A 19,944-nucleotide genomic window follows, 5' to 3' on the forward strand; every position below is an offset into this window, starting at 1 on the left:
CCCGGATACTTGGAAATAAGATTTCCTCTTTATCAGATAATGGAGACAATATCTAGCGGTGTAACCCCGTCGTACTCCCTTAGTTTAGATTTTTGAATCGGAATTCAAAAACATGATACTAACTGAATCGGGAATATCAATTATCAAGAGATCGGAATCTTTTGTAACATTTGGTATTTGACTATTACATGAATCTCTCATAATGAATAATTTTTATAACGCTTGTAATCAATGTCTCGCCGTTATGAAGTTGTACTTCTGCATTTATGCTTGCGCCATTCATTTTCACATTTATGTTTGTTACATGAACTGTCGCCATGCATGTATATAGTCCCTTTTCCCTCTCGGCGAAACGGTTCAGTTCCCGTGGATTCACTTGAGTTTTGGCGGGAAAATAGGACGTACTTTAGATTAAAAAGACGCTTTTTATTTTTTCGATGAGTCTCTTCGATTCGCGTAACGTCTCATAATTATCTATCATAAAGGAAACTTTTTATTGGAACTGTCAGTTCCAATCCTTCGTATTCCTCTTTTGGATTTATATAAGGAAGTGAATCATTGATCAAATATCACACCATAGTGAATCACTGATCAAATATCACACAATCTTCTTTCCTTTCTCAAATCGCTTAAAGCAAGCAATATTCTCTGCAATCTTTCCATATTTTCTCTAACACCATGTCTTCTTCTTCTGACAAAAATCCATCCTCGAAATTCCATCTAGCCCTTTGAACCAGAGGCTTTTGGCAACGCCTTTCTTCCAACTTGTTCTGATTATTCCAATGATTTTGGAGTTTCCCACCATTTTTCTCCCATAGAGGATATTGACTCCTCTATTGCTCATAAAAATATCACTTCAGTTGCTCAAGAATGCAACTTGGGTCCTGATATCATTTCAGCTGTTGACTACGGGACAAAACTCCATCACCATGTTGATGGTTTTTCTTTAACGCCTATTTTTCCCTTTCTTATTGGGTTTTTGTTACCCATTCCTCTTGTCATTGAGGGATTCTGCCGCCGATACAATGTATGTGTTGGCTAAATTGCGCCTGATACTTGGCGATTATTTTATTGCCTTCAGTATTTAGCTATTAAGACTAATCTTCCTTTTACTTTGGATCATCTGATCCATCTATACATTCCTTTTGTTTTTCGTGGCGACTTGATTCATTTGTTTCCCCATAGAGAACGTAACCTAATAGATTCTATTGATTCCGGCGATGTGGATCAATTGCATCAATTTATCAAAATTCCAACAGAATTACTTCATTTCCCCTTCGATAATGTTTTCCCGAAAACGTGGAACCCAACGCCTAATCCTGTTGATCCGAACGAGATTACAGACATTCTTGGTTGGGTTACGGGTTTGTTGGAATCCTCTCGGGATATTATCCGTTCTTGGAGAAGCCTAAGGTTTCTTCCCTCAGCTTTTCCTTTAGAAAGGCCTGGACCCTAAAAAAAAAATGATAGAGGGAGGTAATCGTAATAGAGGATGATGACGAGGAGGTTCAAGCTGGTATTCATCATTCTGTCGCTCCTCCTCCACCTCATCCCGAGCTTCGTAACGGGTGTGTCTCTGAAAAGTGTCAACTATTTCCAACAAGAAAGTTCTTCGGGATCCTTACCATTATCAACAATGTCTCCGGTCATGCAGAGTTACCTTTGGATCATCTTTCCGAGATGCTTCTACAAGGTCATGCCCTTGCTGCGGCTTCTTCATCACATGTTGCTAAAACGAGAAAAGAAAACGAACAGCTTAAGATAAAAATAAAAAACCTTAAGTCTGACCTTCGTGATTCCGACTCTGTTGAAGCTGCTCTGATGTTGCGCCTGGAAGATGTTGTTGGTGCGTTACGACATCGGGATAACGCAATACAAGTATTGAACACATTATATGCGGATCTTCAGGATTGGCTTATAAGTGTTGAAGCTTCTCGTGAACGTTGCTACTCTCGGTGTAAGCTATTGCGCCTTCAACGCAATGTGGATATCCTTAAATCTCGAAAAGAGGATTTTGAGGAAGTTGTCGCTCCAGGTTTTAATTTGACCACATAGCTTCAAGTTACCACTAATGACCTTCAAGCTGCAGCATCATCTCTTGAAGATTTAGCACATTCCGGAGATTAAAATCGCTCTCTCCTTTAAGAACATTAAGAATCTTGAAAAAGTGTGTGCTGATTTGGTTAGTGGTGTCATCAGATAGTTATGATCACCATTGCAGATTCTTAGATTCTTGCAATCTTACCATTGTTGATTCTTAGATTTTCGCTATCTCACCGTTCTTGATTCTTAGATTCCTGCTATCTTTAAGTAGAAGAGTTAATCCATGTATATATTTAGTATTTTCGAGTGGCTTTCTATTGTTCTTTCTCTGTCTTAAATGAATGAACTTTTTGCTTGAATCATCTTATGAGTGCGTTTCCTCATTTTCACTGCACCATGGGTGCGTTAGCTTTCATTTTGATGGAATTGAATCATTCTCTACATGACCAAATAGTAATTTTAAATAACCAGAGTTATAATTGCTCCATGAATCGGGCTCATGTTTGTGCAATGTTCACTGTGCTATATATCCCACTGGTATTATAAACGTAATTGTCTGCTAACCAGTCAAAGTACTGACTTCGAAACCATACTAATCACTGAAACATAGGTACTACAAAGGTACTGTAATCTTGAAAAATTTGCACTTTCATTGATGAAATAAATACATTTTATACAGATCGCAACCCGGAGGTCTTAATCGGGATGATTAGCGCTTTCTATTAATAGTCCCCCATTGTTTGGATGTGAAGTATGAATATTCGTGCAATGTATTATGTCCGTATATCCTACTTACATCGCATCATTAATAGCCTTCCCGAGAAACCCCAATCGGGATGAAGCCCGGGTAAAGAGTTCAGCTTGTAGGATGTATCTCTGTTGTTGGGAATGATGAAGCTTCAAATTGCTTATGCTGCAATTGTTGGCGATGATCTTCCTGTCCATAGTCTCTAATTGGAATGCTCTTGCTCCTACATTTCCTGTAACTCGGTATGGTCCTTGCCTTTATTCGGGATCTTGGTTACCGATCGCAAGACCAATTCCCCAAGTTTGAGTTTCCGTATTTGAGCTTTATCATTGTAGTACCTTTCATATTCCCAATTCTTCTTTTTAAAGTGTTGATTGTAGTCTTGTTTGTCAATTTTGCTTGTTCAGTGCCGGATGGATGATATGATAAACGCCTGATTTTTTTTATTTTTTTTATATATCCCGAGTTTGTCGAGAAAGATCGTAATTTCTGCTTCCATGAATTGAATTCCGTTACAACAAATAATTTCCTTCGGGATCCCAAAACAACATATGATGTCTTTCCGGAGAAAATTAATCACTTATGTCTGTGATTTTGTGAATGATCTCATGACGTTAAGTCCCCATGTTATGCATGGTCTTGGGAGATAACCGAATGGAGAAATTTCGTTGGCTTGTGTATCGCCGTTGCATACTTTTGATATTTTTTGTATTGCCGAACGAATTTTTGAGAGTCTTTTCCCATAGTACGCTAATAGTACCCACTCTTTGAATCTCAACGAAAGTTCAGATATTTGGATATGAAATTTCTGCATTCTGGGTTTTATATTAGAAAGTCCCATTAACTTGGTTGGCAGCTAGCTGGAATTCATAAAATAATATGATGTTATCCGCTCCAAAGTTCAAGGCAAATTTTAAACCTGCAATAACGGTCTCAAACTCAGCCTCGTTGTTAGTTCCTTTTGCATATTTTATGGCTTGGCGTAAACTTTCTCTGGTCGGAACATTGAGAATTACGCCTAACCCCGATCAAACTACAAGGCCAACTGTAGAATTCCCACAGACGGCGCCAAACTGTTTGAGTCAAAAATCGTACTTTGCCCAAATAGTTAAATTTGTATTGAAAGTTAAATAAGGTTTACCACAGTTGGTAGTAATTTGATAAAAAATGGTTAAAAATACACAAGCTAGTTATTAAAGATTGATAAAGAATAAATAAATAAATAAATAAAAAGAAAGAGTGAACTTATGCCAATTGTGACGAATAGCAGTAATGAATTTCTCCTTTGCCGAGAATGAACAAGAACTTGATCATAAGAGAATGAAAGATAATAATAAGCAGAAAGTAATCAATAATAATGTATTTTTCAGTTAATATTCGATGCCCTTAGTATACAAGTGAAAGTACTATTTATAGGTATTTGGTCCTATCTGGTGCCTTTCCCGTTGTGTGCACGTAACGGCCATAATTAATTGCTGAATTAATGATGATCATTTAATTCCTTGATTCTTGCTGTCAGAAACCGTTTTTGCCGTTACTGCATTGACTCCATTTAATGCGTAATTAAGAGGATATTGTATTATGTTCCCGTTGATGTTCTTTTTGTTGACCATGTCATCGGTATCAGTTACCTATTCGTCAATGTCGTGCTCGGCGCTATCATCTGATCTTGCTATGCCATTGTATTTAACTGACACGTGACAACTATATGTTAGTCATGTGTTAGGTGCGATTTTCACCCATACAAAACTAATCCTATAATTTTAGGTTTAGAACTAAATTTCAACATTCTAAACCTTGATTTCATAATTCTTTTAAAAAGGTAGAAGTTGTATCTCAATACTCTTTAGTAGTAAATATGATCTAATCCCAAAATAACAATAATTACAGTCTACTACGCAGATATAAATCAGGACTAGAACTCCGACAAAAACAAGTAGCAATATCACTGATATCACCATTGCCATGACTATGACCCGTGTAAACTGTGTGGTAATGCCCAGTCCATTTATTCTTCATTGTAGTAACTAGAGAAAGAAGGGAAACTAAAATAAAAATAAAAATAAAAATAAAATAAAATAAAAGGACACAGTTCACGAGTTGAACAATTTGGAGAATTGCAGTAAAATAGTTTTCCCACTTTCAACACCTATTTTGTCTTATTTAAAATCCCACCATTAATCTGTAACACCTCATATCTTAAATTAGGCTACGTTCATGATTCGAGACTTAGAAACCAAGATGGAAGTGTTGGAATCCGAAAATTCCTTCATCACGGTGAAAGTATGTTTTACGACTAAAATACGGGCCGTACTTCAAGGTACGGGACGTACCTTGAGCCTGTACCTCACTGTAAAAAAACGATGCCTACTGGAAATTCACATCCAAGTACGGGCTGCAAGTACGACCCGTACTTCAAAGTACGGGACGTACCTGGTGCCCGTACTTCACCCGCGTCGGCCAGATACTATAAATACCTGGGGATAGTTTTATTTCCCCACTTTTCATTCTCCAAGCCCTAGGACGACCTGCTCTTCTTCTCCATTACCAAGAACACTAAGGTAAGCAACCCTAACCTATTCCAAATGGATTTTAACATATATTTATGAACATTAACGAAGAATTCATTATTTCTTAACCTAGGGTTTTCAAGAAAACCCAATTAAACGGGATTCAAGATTAAGCTTTAGGATTCTTCTTCAAAGTTCAAATTTTTACTACAAGTTTGGAGCTTACCAGGTATGTAGGGTTTCTATCCACTTGTGGGAACATCTTTGTTCTTTCTCACGCCACGTTCCTCCATGATTATACAAGAGTTCACCAAAAACTAGGATTTTAGATATGTTCATGATAACCCTAAGTCTATATACCATGATGTACCATGTTTCTATACGTAGTTCATTATTGTGTTCTTGAAATTCCATTTTAGTTATTGAGAATCTGTCTGTAATCCATGAAAAACCCATCCTTTGCATTTCATGGGTTCTTACATGCAAGTTATTAATTATTATGCTTATTTTCATGAGAAACTCTACATGTTTACACGTTTTCATGCAAGTATATTGTATAACTACATCCATGTATAATGCAAGTCACATTTTATGAAAAACCAATGGCTCAGATGCCACCTATATTATGTTCATGCTTTTGAGAGTTGCACAGATTATCGAGAAGGCTTTAATAGCCTGAAACTACGCTAGCCACAGTAGGATAAGGATCGCTTCGCCCATGTTTAGGACGATTCTTTCATGCTTTATTGATTGGATCCTTTCATGCCATGTTTATATCTTATTCCCCTGGCAAGGTATGAGAGCTCTGCTGGTCGGATCAGATAACAGACTCCATGTACCCACGTGGTGATTCATGTTGTCGGTTATACTTATGCGCTCCCCACTTAAAAAATGATTTTACCTTATATATATATATATATATATATTCATGTTCATGACCACATTTCAATTTCAGTTTTAGCTCTTATCATGTTATTTCATGTGCCATGTTTATTTCTTTTCAGTTGCTTTAAATACTAGTACATTCAATGTGCTGACGTCCCTTTTTTATTGCCGGGGGCTCGTATTTCATTTACGCAGTACGAATTTATACGACGACGCATCTCGCTTCTCAGGATTATCCACGTACGTCTTTTGTGAGCCCCATCTCTTTTGGGGTTTATAGCGTGTTTGGCCAAGCTTATTTTTCCTTAAAAGTATTTATTTTTTCAATAAATACTTTTTTTTTAAAAAAGTGATGTGTTTGGCTGCTTTGGGAGAAAATAAGTGCTTTTAGAGAGTGACAGCTTTTGCTTTGTGGTAAAAAATAGCTTTGCCCAAAAGTACTTTTGAGAAAAATACATATAGAAGCACTTTTTAAAAGCTTGGCCAAACATTAATTGCTGCTCAAAAGTATTTTTTAAATTAATTGACCAAATACAAACTGCTTTTAGCCAAAAATACTTTTTAAAATAAGCTGTTTTTAGAAGCTTGGCCAAACAGGCAATTAGACATTATTTACATTATGTCGGGGCGTTATGTAGCTTAAGGTATCTTTGGGCCTTGTCCACAACAAGTATGTTCTACAAGCCGTATTCATGATAGAGGTTTCATAGACTATCGGTTATGTTATGTCAGATATTCGGAGTTGTCTAGCCATTTTGGCTCGTTATTATTATGTTTATTCAGACTATTCCGCATTATGATATTATAATATTTTCAGACTTGTAATTTATGGTCCCGCGCTTTACTTAAATTATGCATGTTCATCGCTTATTCTGCATCAGTTCATGCCCACGTTGAGTCAGCAAGCCATGTGGTTCGCTCTGTCACATGCAGTCAGGCATAAAGTGCCATGTTACGCCTAGGCCATAGTTCGGGGCGTGACATAATCAATCTACCACTATTCATAGCCATGGGTCCCTCTAAACATTGAGGAATCATCAACTCACATCTAAACTTTTCTTGTCTTCACTATTATACTCAATTAAATAGTTACATCCTAACACCAGTATTATGTATAACTAAAGCTAATAAAATATGTACCTGATTTCCTTCAAACTTGTGGAAAAGTTCACTGTGTGCTACAAGACACAGCAACTGTCAATGTTCTTGTTCGTCCTTTTTTTCTTTCCCCCTTTAGGTTAGAGGTAAGTTAATATTTTCCTTCTATTTCCCTCTTCCCCTTTGAAAATATAACGTGGCCAGAATTAGAGTAGTGGGCCTGACCCACTTATTCACTTAACCGTCTTTTCATAAATTATATCCTATAAATTAGATACAACTAAATATATCTACATACATATTATATGAATATATATTTCATAATCATCTGCTTTGATACAAGATCCATTAAAATTAAATAAACTACAAATAAGGAAATAATTCTAAACACTATAAAATTATCGAGTTGTTACATGTTCCTTGTTTATTATTGTTGTTTAATTTTCTTTACCGAAAAATAAAAACACAAAGCCTCCAATATACGAGGAATTTGGGGGAAATGAGATTTGGGCATGTATAGTTCGCGGGATTTCCAAATCATCTGAAACTTGGAAAAGCTCTAGAAGTTTTTTAATTAAGCACAAAAGTCAAATTTTTTAGTCTTCTTCACAGAAAATACACATACAACTCTTTTTAACATAAAATAAGCTAATAGTCTAAAAAATCACAATGATAAAAGTACAGTAACATAACATAGCTTTATTTTTATTTTTATTTTTTGAAAATGAGCGTAGCTTATAATATCCAAATTGTGAAAATAAATAATCACTAATTACTAAATATCTTTATTGTCTTTTTTGGTAATTAAGTAACTTTTCATTAATCACCAAAAAGGCATAATTACAAAGCAAAGCAGATTTAGATGCACTCTGCCTATTCTATGAACATCTATCCCTGTGAACTATTGTTAACCTGCAAAACGAACCAAAACTCTGTCTAAACTCGTATACTACCAGTTATCCCAAAAAAACTAATATTTACATTTGCTAAGCAGTACTTTTATATACCCGGTTGCCCTGATATTGCAGATGCATGCTATTTGCCTTGCCGACACCTCTACACTTGATTCCTTCTTCTCAAATACCCTTGCATTCCTCTCTAGCCAAATTGTATGAATAAATTCTGCATATATGAACTTGATCAGCTGGGCTCTGTAACTTCTTCCTTTAGTACTTGTGATGATCCACTGCTGCATTTCTGCCCAAGTCATGGTTGCTGGAGTTGATAGTTGAAGCCAGTGAGTAATTCTAGCCCCCGTTTGTTTGGTGTAGTTGCATTCCACAAACAAATGGTCCCTTGTTTCTGGCAGAGATTTACATAAATTGCACTTATCATCAATTGGCATGCCCCATCCTTTCAGTCTATCAGTTGTGAGTAATCTTCCATGTAATTGAAGCCACATTGTGAAAATGGCTTTTGGTCTTGCTAAGTTCTGATACATTAATCCTTTCCAAGCAACTTTAGGCAGATCCCCAAGCAAATGCAAGTAAACCTGTTTAATAATGTTGGTCTTTGTCTGTTGCCCATTACTGAATAGGTGAAGTTGACCTCTAGCAGAAAATATCTTTCGAACCATCCAACATGCCTGTTGAGGTATGTTCATGCTCTCCATGTTCTGCTCCTTGATGTAATAACTGTGGATCCATCTGATCCAGAGATTATCCTTTTTATTTGCTAACTCCCAACAGGTCTTGATTATTGCAGCTTTATTCCAAATCCTCATGGTAATCACATTAATGCCACCAGCTGCTTTAGGAGAACACATTTTATCCCATGCCACCAAAGCTTTCTTAGTAATTATATTCACCCCCGACCAGATAAAGCTTCGACAGTATGCTTTAATAGCCTTCATTACCTTGGCTGGAATGATGAACATTTGTGCCCAATAAGCCTGACTCCCAAATATCACAGTTTGAACTAGTTGAATCCTACCTGCATAAGATAGCTTTTTTGTTGTCCAATAAGCTATCCTAGCCACCACCTTATCAATCAGATGTTGCCATTGAAGAATGCTCAGTTTTTTTGTGGCCAAAGGGATGCCAAGGTACTTAAAAGGAAGTTCACCTTGGCTATACCCCAGGACCTGCTGAATCTGCTGCTTCACCTCTGGACCTACTCCCCCATAGTAGACTGAACTTTTGGACAAGTTTGGCTGCAGCCCAGAACTGCTGAGAAAGTGCAAAATCTCTCATGAAGTAAGGAAACTGAAGTGGTATCACCTCTGGAGAATAGTAAAAGGTCGTCTGCAAAGCACAAGTGAGTAATGTCTAGTCTTGAACACATAGGATGATACTTGAACTGTTTTTCCTGCTTGAGTGTTTTCATGTTTCTGCTCAAACACTCCATCACTATGGCAAACAAGAATGGAGGGGTATTAATTGCCTGAAGCCCAGTAGCACATATGCGATTATATTAATTGCATGACCCTTGAATGAATTTGATATACGTGCACTTGTATTTACTTATGTGCTAAGTTCAGAAAATTATAAACTAACCGGGTTCCCTTTTTTTTTTTTTCTCCTCTACCACATGGCCACTCAGGCCGGACCTGAAGCCAACCTGTTGGGCCAAGGTGCAATAGAAAATTCTTTCATAATTATCGAGTCTGTGAAGATAGGAAGCTAATGTTAAAAGAAACGCGTAGAAGGCCCAGCCATGGATTAACGCCCCTAGTCTTCCCTTCCTCTTTACTTATGCACTATTTGTATTTTCTTTTATATGTAATTGATTGTATCCCGTATTTGTAAAGTTGTAAAACTCATATATATTATTGGAATCATTATGATTATGAATTAGTCGTCTTAGGACAACGATGCCTACGCCGTTTAGTTCGACTTTAGGTCCCCACACGATTTTTAAAACCTGAGCTTCGTATAAATAAATTTTTTTAAAGGAAAAATGTCTAAGTAAATGAATCATACAAGTTAAATAATGAGGATAAAGGGGGATTACATCATTATGGAACAATGTCCCAGTTTTCTTGAATAAACCAAATTGACGTTTTAAACCAAAAGAACATTTCCTTTAAACTCAGTTTTTCTTAAAACAAATAAAAGATTTCGGACCAAGCCCAGTTGGAAAAAATGAGAATTTTGGGGCTAAGGCCCAACTAAAACCACATCTTTTTGAACTACACTTAACAAATTTTCAGAAAGGGTTATTTTGGGTCAAGCCCATACGTAAAAGGGAACCTCTTTTGCTGGTATTGGGCCTAAAAATTCAAAGAACAAAGAAAGCTCATTTTTTATAAAAGTAAAACCTTTTATATTTATAAGTTGAAATCCGTATAAATCATTCGTAAAGATAAATTTTTAGATAAGGACATTTTGAAAACGTATTAAACGGATTAACCCGAACCATGTATGAGTCAAGCATGAACAGAACCCATTCATTCCGCACTTTAAATAAACAACTTTTTCTTATATCTTTACAGAATTAGTACTATCCTTATATCTAAAAGGAAACTAGTTGTATCTGGATATTATAAATCCGAACCTAAATACCCTATATATAAAGGGGATATACTCAATTTATTTCCAAAAAAAAAAAAAATGATATGCAAATGACAGACTTTATAAATGCGGGAACAAACACTAAATAAACAGTTCATGCAAATACTCATACATTGGAATTCGAAGGTCAACCGTATAGTACTGATCCTTAATACTAGGGTGCCTAACACCTTCTCTAGGGGATCACCAGAACCCTTACCTAGAACTTTGAATTACGAAGGCTTTTTCAGTGTATATGAATAAATCCTTCACCACTGGTTTTCCTAATTTCCTAAAAATTAGGTGGCGACTCTTTTAAAACAAAGTCCGAAAGAGCACCAACAAGTTCGATGTAGCTTTCCGAGTGCTAACCCGCCCGCAAAATGCGAACCGTAACAATGTATATACAATTATAATGTATTTTGGATGTCGTATACAATTGGCGTTGTATTTTAGTGTATTTGGTGGTGTTTATTACAATTTTAATGTTGTTGGACAATTGGTAGGAATACACCAGCCTATTTTTTTTATTTTTTATTTTTTTGTTTTAAAAAGAGTCTTTAGTGGCGACCCTGGTTACCACGAAATAGGTTTTAAAAAACTAAGGACTTTTTGTGGCAACAAAACTATCGCCAGTGAAAGTTATTTGTGGCGACTAAGTCGCTGCCAAAGATATATTATCAGTGGCGGCCCTTTCTTGCAACACTTTTCATGGGTAGTTTTGGTGGTGATTTTAATCAGCTTTTGTGGTGGCACAAGTCGCCACATAGCAAAACTTTTGGTGGCGACCTATTTTGTTGCCACACTTAGTATAGCCAACGACCAATGAGTCGCTGGGAAAGGTCATTTCTGGCGACTTTTTAGCTTTCTGTGCGACTAAGGCTCTTTTCTTGTAGTATTAGATTTCAAATCAGTGTTTGTTTATGAAATTTGCACAAAATTTCAACTTATTTTTTAAAGGTAAAGCTTGATCCATAAGTTTATATTTTGTAAAAAAAAGATTCATCAGCTAGTATGTATATTTTTTAAATGTAAAACTTGATTCAAAGTAACAATGTTGGTTCGTCTTCTCGATCATCTAATCGAAAATGCATGCTCGATGTGAAGAGATTGTTCGTACCATATGAGAGGATTATATTAAAGAGTAGTTACACTACAACTCATGTTCATTTTTCCTTATTATTGAACTAAAGTTTGATCAATAGATGTTGTATTTTTTTTCAAAAAGGCCTTTTGGTAGCATATTAACTTTGTTATGAATTATGAATTATGAATTGCTCATTTGATAAGATTGTATAAGAGTTGAGGAAGTTTTGATTGTTTTCACAAGTTGTGGGGTTTTAATGTTTATGAGAAAAAATACAACATAAGAAATCCAAATTGCATGTTTAAGCAAAACTTCAACTTCAAGTCAACCTGATTTCAAATTACTGAATTCATATCATGATTTCGAGTCCTAACTTTTTTTAACCCAAAAATAAATTTTGGAACCAAACTAACCCTTAAAAAAAAAAAAGAACCAAACTAGTTTCACGCATAATGCGTGCGTGAAAGGGCCAAAGTGTACATTTAAACTTTGGTCCTTTCACGCACAGATTATGTGCGTGAAATCCTCTTTCCCCCCAACCCCAACCTTTATTCTTTGGAAATCAAACTCAAAATTAAGCTTTTTTCCGTACTTTGACCGAAGATTAGTCAAGTTTCAAAATACCGGAATATAAATATTTTATATAGAACTTAATATTTTTTTTAGCGTATAATAATATCGGCTCATTACATCAAGTATACATATACATTTGGATCGTCGTTTTAGGGGTTGTAAAGTGCTCCGAAGTAAGTTTGACAATACAATGCTACATTTTTTGACCGTTTTATTTGAATTTAATTCATATTGCTCAACATTTCAATGCGTAATATAACATGATTTGATAACACATCATGGTTGAAAATTATAGCTTTTTTATCACACATAAAGGACCGATTTGACAACACATCATTGATTTGCCAATTTCAGCTTTTTTATGACACCCATGCTTGATTTGACAATACATCATGCATGCCGATTTCAACTTTTTTATGACACATAAAGGACCGATTTGACAATACAATGCTGCATTTTTTTACCGTTTTATTTTAATTTAATTCATATTGCGCAACATTTCAATGCGCAATATAACATGAGACACATCATGCATGCCAATTTCAACTTTTTTATGACATATAAAGGACCGATTTGATAATACAATGCATGAAATGACGAAAATAGTGACTATTGCGCAACATTTCAATGCGCAATAGGGGTCAATGTGAATCTATTTAAGAAGAATGTTGGACGTGTAAATGTACACTTTGGCCTTTTCACGCACAGATTCTGTGCGTGAAGCCTAGTTTGTTTGTTTTTTTTTTTTTTAAAGGGTTAGTTTGGTTCCAAAAATTATTGTTTGAGTTAAAAAAGTTCCGGGTCCCATGATTTCAAATCATGCCTAAACGGGACCAATTAAAAAAAGTTAATAGTAATCACATGAAGATCTGCGTCAAAACTATTGAGTTATACCGAATCCATAAATAAAATTAACGCGCTGCCCCGGCTTGATAAGGATCATTTATGTGAGTAGTAAATTAACATTAAATTTAGGAAGGCAGGTCAAACTTTAACATCATTTAATTGTTGATTAAGTTTACGTTAAACTATCAAAGGTCAAAGTAATCTCGTTAGCATTAATCACAATGTTCCAGATAGCATTCTGATTACGTTATCTACAAGCAAATATCTCCTGTAACTATAGATTCCATATTAATCGATTCCTATAATAAGATATTCTGTAACTGGGAAAAAACATTTCGGTTTTTGAAAAACTTGATGTATTTCTATAATTACAAAGGGTTGACTTTCTACTTCCTAGTCTCGAGATGGTATTAGTCAAAGGTGACTATACTTCTATTAAAGTATTAATGCGCGATAGCTCTTCTCGGTAAAAACTTACCCACACCGGTGTTTACACCAAACTAATGGATGTATGTCATGTTTATGAATATACAATAACATTACTTAATCATGATTAGTAAATGTATATATTTACTACATTAAATTACTTAACTATATTAAATTATATTAGTTTGGTCTAAACACTTGTTGTGGATAAGTATTCACCATTCTTCTCCCTCTTGAACCAAGAACAAAAAACCAATCTCGTCCAAGCATGTTAGCATCTTGTAAGCAATACCAATTTGTAATCTCTGTTGACCTGGGACATACAAGCTTTATTTGTCTCAATCCGATCTGATATTCAAAACTCTTTTTTCATACTCTTTGTTTGTCATTCCAAGCGTACTTCAGTTAGCTCTTCTCTTACATTCTTGTCTTCTTCTTAAGTTTACTATTATCTTATTTCATTCTATCGATTAATTCTATCTTCAAAGAACAACTACATTAAGTTATATTGATGACTTACATACGTTTTGTTGATTGTGTTTTTCATTTTACTTTTGTAATCACACAATTATTATATTGAGTTTAAAATTAAAAGTTTCAAAAGTCTTATCGCTACGTTAATTCTACATATAACATGTTTAAGTCTTCATTTTTTATAAACTTCCTGGCGATCCAAATTAGGTAAATACTTCTCGAACGGGACATTTACTTCAAATTTAATAAATACAAGTTCAACTGAGGGAGTAATAAACTATTTATATAAAGAGTATGATTAAATGCAAACTGCCATTTTTAAGAACAAGAACAAAAACTTGATAATATACTCTCATGAAATCAATTTCATGCCAATCACAAAACAACAAAAGATAAAATATAAAATAAAAAAACACTCCTTTGTGTATCTATATACGACATATTTACAGGTTCAATTGAATTAATTGTTTTCGGCTGAAATTGTGTAGACATATATAAAAGAAATATTGAATGTATACATATATTTAAAAGGGAAAAAAACTTAAATAGACAAAAATATGATAATATTTACATATTGTTAGCAGGAAAATATAATTAACATTCTATGACACATTAAATAAGAGTTCTATTGTAAACAAATTGCAATGACTCCAATTTCCTCGTTTGTCCCAGATTTTGTGCACAATGGAATTATCTTTCTCTCTCATCCAAAGAATCTTGCAGAGAAATGATTATTTTTATTTACAATTGTAATTTTACCTTCTTTCTCTTCTTTCAACCTTCTCTCTCTTTAATATATATTCATCTTTTTTTCAATCATTATTATTATACTCATAATATTAGTGGTATAATTAGTAATATAGATTATTATAATCATAATTATTACTGGTATAATTATAATAATGTATATTATAATTATACTCATAATATTATTGATATAATCAATAATATTACTAGTATAATTAATAATATACATTATTATACATGGAATAATATTCGTAAAGTTTTGCTATACCTTGTATAATAATTTTATATACCTTGTATAATTAATTTTATATACCTCGTATAATTTTTTGTGTGAACTAAATAATATTGTAAGAATACCTCATATAATAATTATTTTCGGATGTATAATTTTTTGTGTGAACTAAATAATATTGTATGCAAAGAATACCTCATATAATAACTATTTTTAGGATATGTTTTTTATAAATAAAATGAAAGAATGGAGGAATGAGTAATAGGAGATTGAGGATAAGTTGGTATATGTTTATCCTTAAATCAGAGAGATAAATGATGGTTTATCTATTAAATGATGGATAAATGAAAATAAAGAAAACAAGATATCACTCCCTAATTTAGGGGACATTCCCATTGTCACGTATTTATTTTTAAATGTTATAAATGTAATAAATAATGTTCTTTTTGTAGAATATGAAAAGTTGTGCTATTTATGTTCTTAACTCTTGTATAGTGACCTATGGTGTAATTTTCTCTATTTAAAATCACAACATTTTGAACTACTCACATTAGATTATGACTCTGATTCTGTGTGCCAAGAACATACTACAAGTACTACAAGAAAGTATAGAAATCGCAACAAAATTTTTTATATTTGGCAACAACTTAGTTTTATCATGGCATAAATGATTTTTTTTGTTGCCAAAGAATTTAATTTTGTTGCCATAGTATTGATTATTGTTGAAATGTTTTATTTTTAAAAAAAAAAGTTGTTGCGACGTCAGTTGCAATAACAATGTACTGGGAAAAGTTCATGCAACAAAATATATTTTTTTGTTGTCAAAAATACTTTTTGCAACAATAATCAATCTATGGCAACAAAAAAAAAATTGTTGCCAAATAAAAATTTTCTTGTAGTGAAGCAAAAATCCATAAAAAATTATATATTCGGAATTTCGGATTAGGCCTTAATTGTTGTTGTCGTCGTTTAATTGAATCTTACGAATCTTGTGTTATAATTTTTAAATTTGATGTTATCTTTTCTAGATCATCTATTATTGAGTATTGGAATGAAAATAGTTCTCATAGAACAAAACGGATATACTACTAACTCCTATTTATATTGACAATTTCAATTATTTGACTTAGTTGAGTGATCAATAAGCTAAAATGTTTGATGTTCACATAGTGGGCCTTCAGTTTTCAATGGGTCATTCGCACACCTATTTCATGTCGGTCTTTAATTTTTGCCTTTCAAATGTGTAGTTTTTAATTTGTCTTTTGATATTTTTTGCGCGGCATAAATTTAGATTTTGCTTGACATAAGTTTATATTTTGTTCCCACAAACTGTGTCGGACATAATAAAACTTTCAAAACTCAACATAAAAATGACCAAAACACATTAAATTTCACAAATACAGGCACGAAAAAAGATGAAGAACATATGCCTCAAAAGGTATAACTCCAGTTTCTGAGCACTACCTCAAATTTTGAAAATACTAGTACACAACTTATACCTCATAACTTAATTCTTACATAACTTTTGCTGAGCAAAGCAAAAGTTCAATTTACGTAAATAAATGTTACAAAACTTACGCCGAAATAAACAGTCCTGGATATTTTCATTAAATTAATATGGAAAGAAAATTAAAGACCACAAATATGAGGACAAAAATTAAAGACCAATGAGTTTGAAGGAAAATCGGCGCAGAAACTTCGTTTTCAATTGGACAATAGCTTCTCAAAGTTTCAATATTGCAATTTGCAAGGTCCAATTCATGGATTGATACATGCACCATTCTTGTCTCTACGAAAAAATATAAAATGGACCATCAAAGTCCAAAGTCGTATATAAAAGCTCAATTCGTGGATATTCGCCTCACGAAATATAAAATTGGCTTATGATAATATTTGTCAGTTGCACATAAATGTGAGTATTAGTACATAATTTACACAAAGTATATTACGTTAAAAAGAATGATGGCATGATCCAATTGGACTTTGTGGTGTAACGTGATGTGACATGCCTACTTGTTTTTTTTTTAAAAAAATTCAATGTCTTTATCCGTATAGAAGATCTGACCAATTCGGATTCGTGTGAGACTCATCAACGCTTTCCATCGGCATTTTCACCGTACCTAAGACTCGAACCCAAAAGCTCGGACTAAAGTTGGAGGGATCGTATTCCACTTACAACCCTTGGTGATTATCTTCTTTTGCGCATACGATTATAGGAATGAAATACAGGAATTGCGCGGTCTTGAATTTTTATCTTCGCTTAACAAAATTTTAACAAATAATCTTAAATTCAAAAAATTCGTTGGAAAGAACTTTTGTTGCGCATCAGTCATAAGTTCTAGGTTTTGCGTATAGGATAGAACTTGTGGTCAATTGAGCAGGTTCATTGTCTTGAAATATCCCGAACTCCTGCCTTATAGGAAAAGTTAATTTATGCCCACAACTTATGCCCGATGGGATAACAAAAGCTTCACCTAGTGAATTTTTTGAAGCGCAAACTATTTTTTTTTTTAAATTATTAACCGGGGCCAAAAAATCAAGACCAGCCCCTAATCCCCTGTGGAGGCCATTTGTGAACTTAACCCAAATAAATTATAATCGAACAAAACGTGAGTATAATTATTTCTATTGATAATTTCAATTATTTGACTAAACTTGAATGATCAATAAGCTATCTACACCTGTAAAAGCTAAAGTTTTTGATGTTCCCATTGTGGTTGTTACATTTTTCAATTGGACAATAACTTCTCAAAGTTTCAGTACTGCAAGGTCCAATTCAATGATTGATGCATCATTCTTATCTCTACGTACAGAATATTAATAGTACTATAACCTAATAATGAATGGATAGCTCTAGAGCTTAAAGTGCCATAAGCCGAAAAAAATAAAAAAATCATAGTGACGTTCTGATTAGCACTTTGTTTATGATAGGTAATGGTGAGGTGGTAAGTAATTTTTCTATTTTTAACTATAAAATTCGGATTTGAATTATGAGAATTGATGCCATATTTACTAGAGAACGTTTTTACTACTAATTAAGAAAGTTTTACCATCCAAAACTGAGACTTTTCGTAGAGAATTCAGATTAATCGAGCTATAAAGAGACTTTCGGATATCGGGTAAGGAACAAAACAATAACACTCCTTTAACTTCTTATGTTTCCTGTTAAAGTTTTAGCGAACATTTTTGCAATAATTTCTACGAACATAATGTATAGTGTATTAAAAGTAGAGTGAGTTCATAGTTGTGGTCTTGTGGATATTACATGTAGAATTTTCATGAAGTTAAAAGTACGTGAATCCAGACCCGCATGGGTTTCTTGACTTCTAAAAGCTACTATTTGATAAGAAAATGTTTTATTAAATTTTCTTTTTTCGGTAAAGATTTGATTAGGAATTTCAGGTGGTCCAAGACATTAATCATATCATAGGTCAAGAATGAATTTTATTCCTCGTTTGTCTTTTACTAAAGATTGTAATATATTTGTGCTTTTTTCTTTTTCTTTGTTTGAAGAAACTAAACTAATAGGTAATTCTGAGTCACCTATCTAGTATGTGAATGAGCCGTCCCTATAAATTTTCTTTGTTCAATTTTGTATTTTTTTTTTTTAAAAAAAATAGTCTTATCTAAAGGAATGAAGTAGAGAACCCTTATCAGAAAGTGCTTGCCATATGGCAACTTATATGATGGGTACACACTACACAATGACAAAAGTAGGTACTGATTTATTTTTTGCAAATAATTTGCTCATTTTTTATATTCTAAAAAAATTACTTTAGCGTAAAAAAGTATTTATTAGATCATTTTTTGGCGTTTAGATGAACATAATGATACATGACTAAGCCAGAATAATATTGTGTTGATCGTTATGTATAAAAAACAAATTGACAAGAAGCTAAATGAAGACAAAAAATATTCATATTTTATATCATATAAAATAAACCCGTTAAATACAATAAGAAGACAGAAATGGTCTTGCTATGCGTTACTATATTTATTTTTATTTTAATTGCAGCTAGCTATCACAAATTTTCATATCTTTTTACACAGCGTAACTTATCAAAGCGATGCATAATGACAATGTTTCTCCCATTTTACGTGAAGTTGTTATTAATCAGATAAGCCTCTTCTTATTATAATTTGTTCATTTTGTTTTTTGAAAGTTCTGATTATTGACTATGTTAAATTATAGTAGTACCTTTTATGTAATTTTTAATTTAAATTTTTTGAAGAATTTATACCGAAATTCATACTCAATTTAATTGCTTTGACATCGTACTTCAAGTCTCTTGTGAGACAAAGGAAATATTAATTGGCATTTGCCAAAAAAAAAAAAAAAAAGGAAGCAAAGAGTAGTGTTTTTAGCTCGTTTACAACTCCCGATAATAGAAGCGGAATTTAAATTTCGAGTTTATGAGTTTGAATACTAAAAATGTTACTGGTGTTCTAAATAAATTATTAATATTACTCCATCTAAATTTAGTTGTTATTTTCTAAAAATAGTTGTCTCATATTATTTGTTAATTTAGAAGTACAAGACAAAATTTACTATTCTATTTTCATTTTACCCTTAGTATTAATTGTTTTTGAAGAGTACAGACACCTCAATTATGATGAAATAATACATAAATAAAGTAAATATTAAATGAAAAGAGATTATATCTTAAAGTATAAATAAGAGTAAAATAGTCAAAACCGCCACCAGCTTAATATCTTAAAAAGCGTGTGAAAGCGTGATGATAATTTGAGATGGATAGAGCGCATATTAAGTAAAAGAAAATTTG

Source organism: Lycium ferocissimum, chromosome 4, assembly GCF_029784015.1.
Source record: "Lycium ferocissimum isolate CSIRO_LF1 chromosome 4, AGI_CSIRO_Lferr_CH_V1, whole genome shotgun sequence".
In the NCBI taxonomy this organism is placed as follows: Eukaryota; Viridiplantae; Streptophyta; class Magnoliopsida; order Solanales; family Solanaceae; genus Lycium; species Lycium ferocissimum.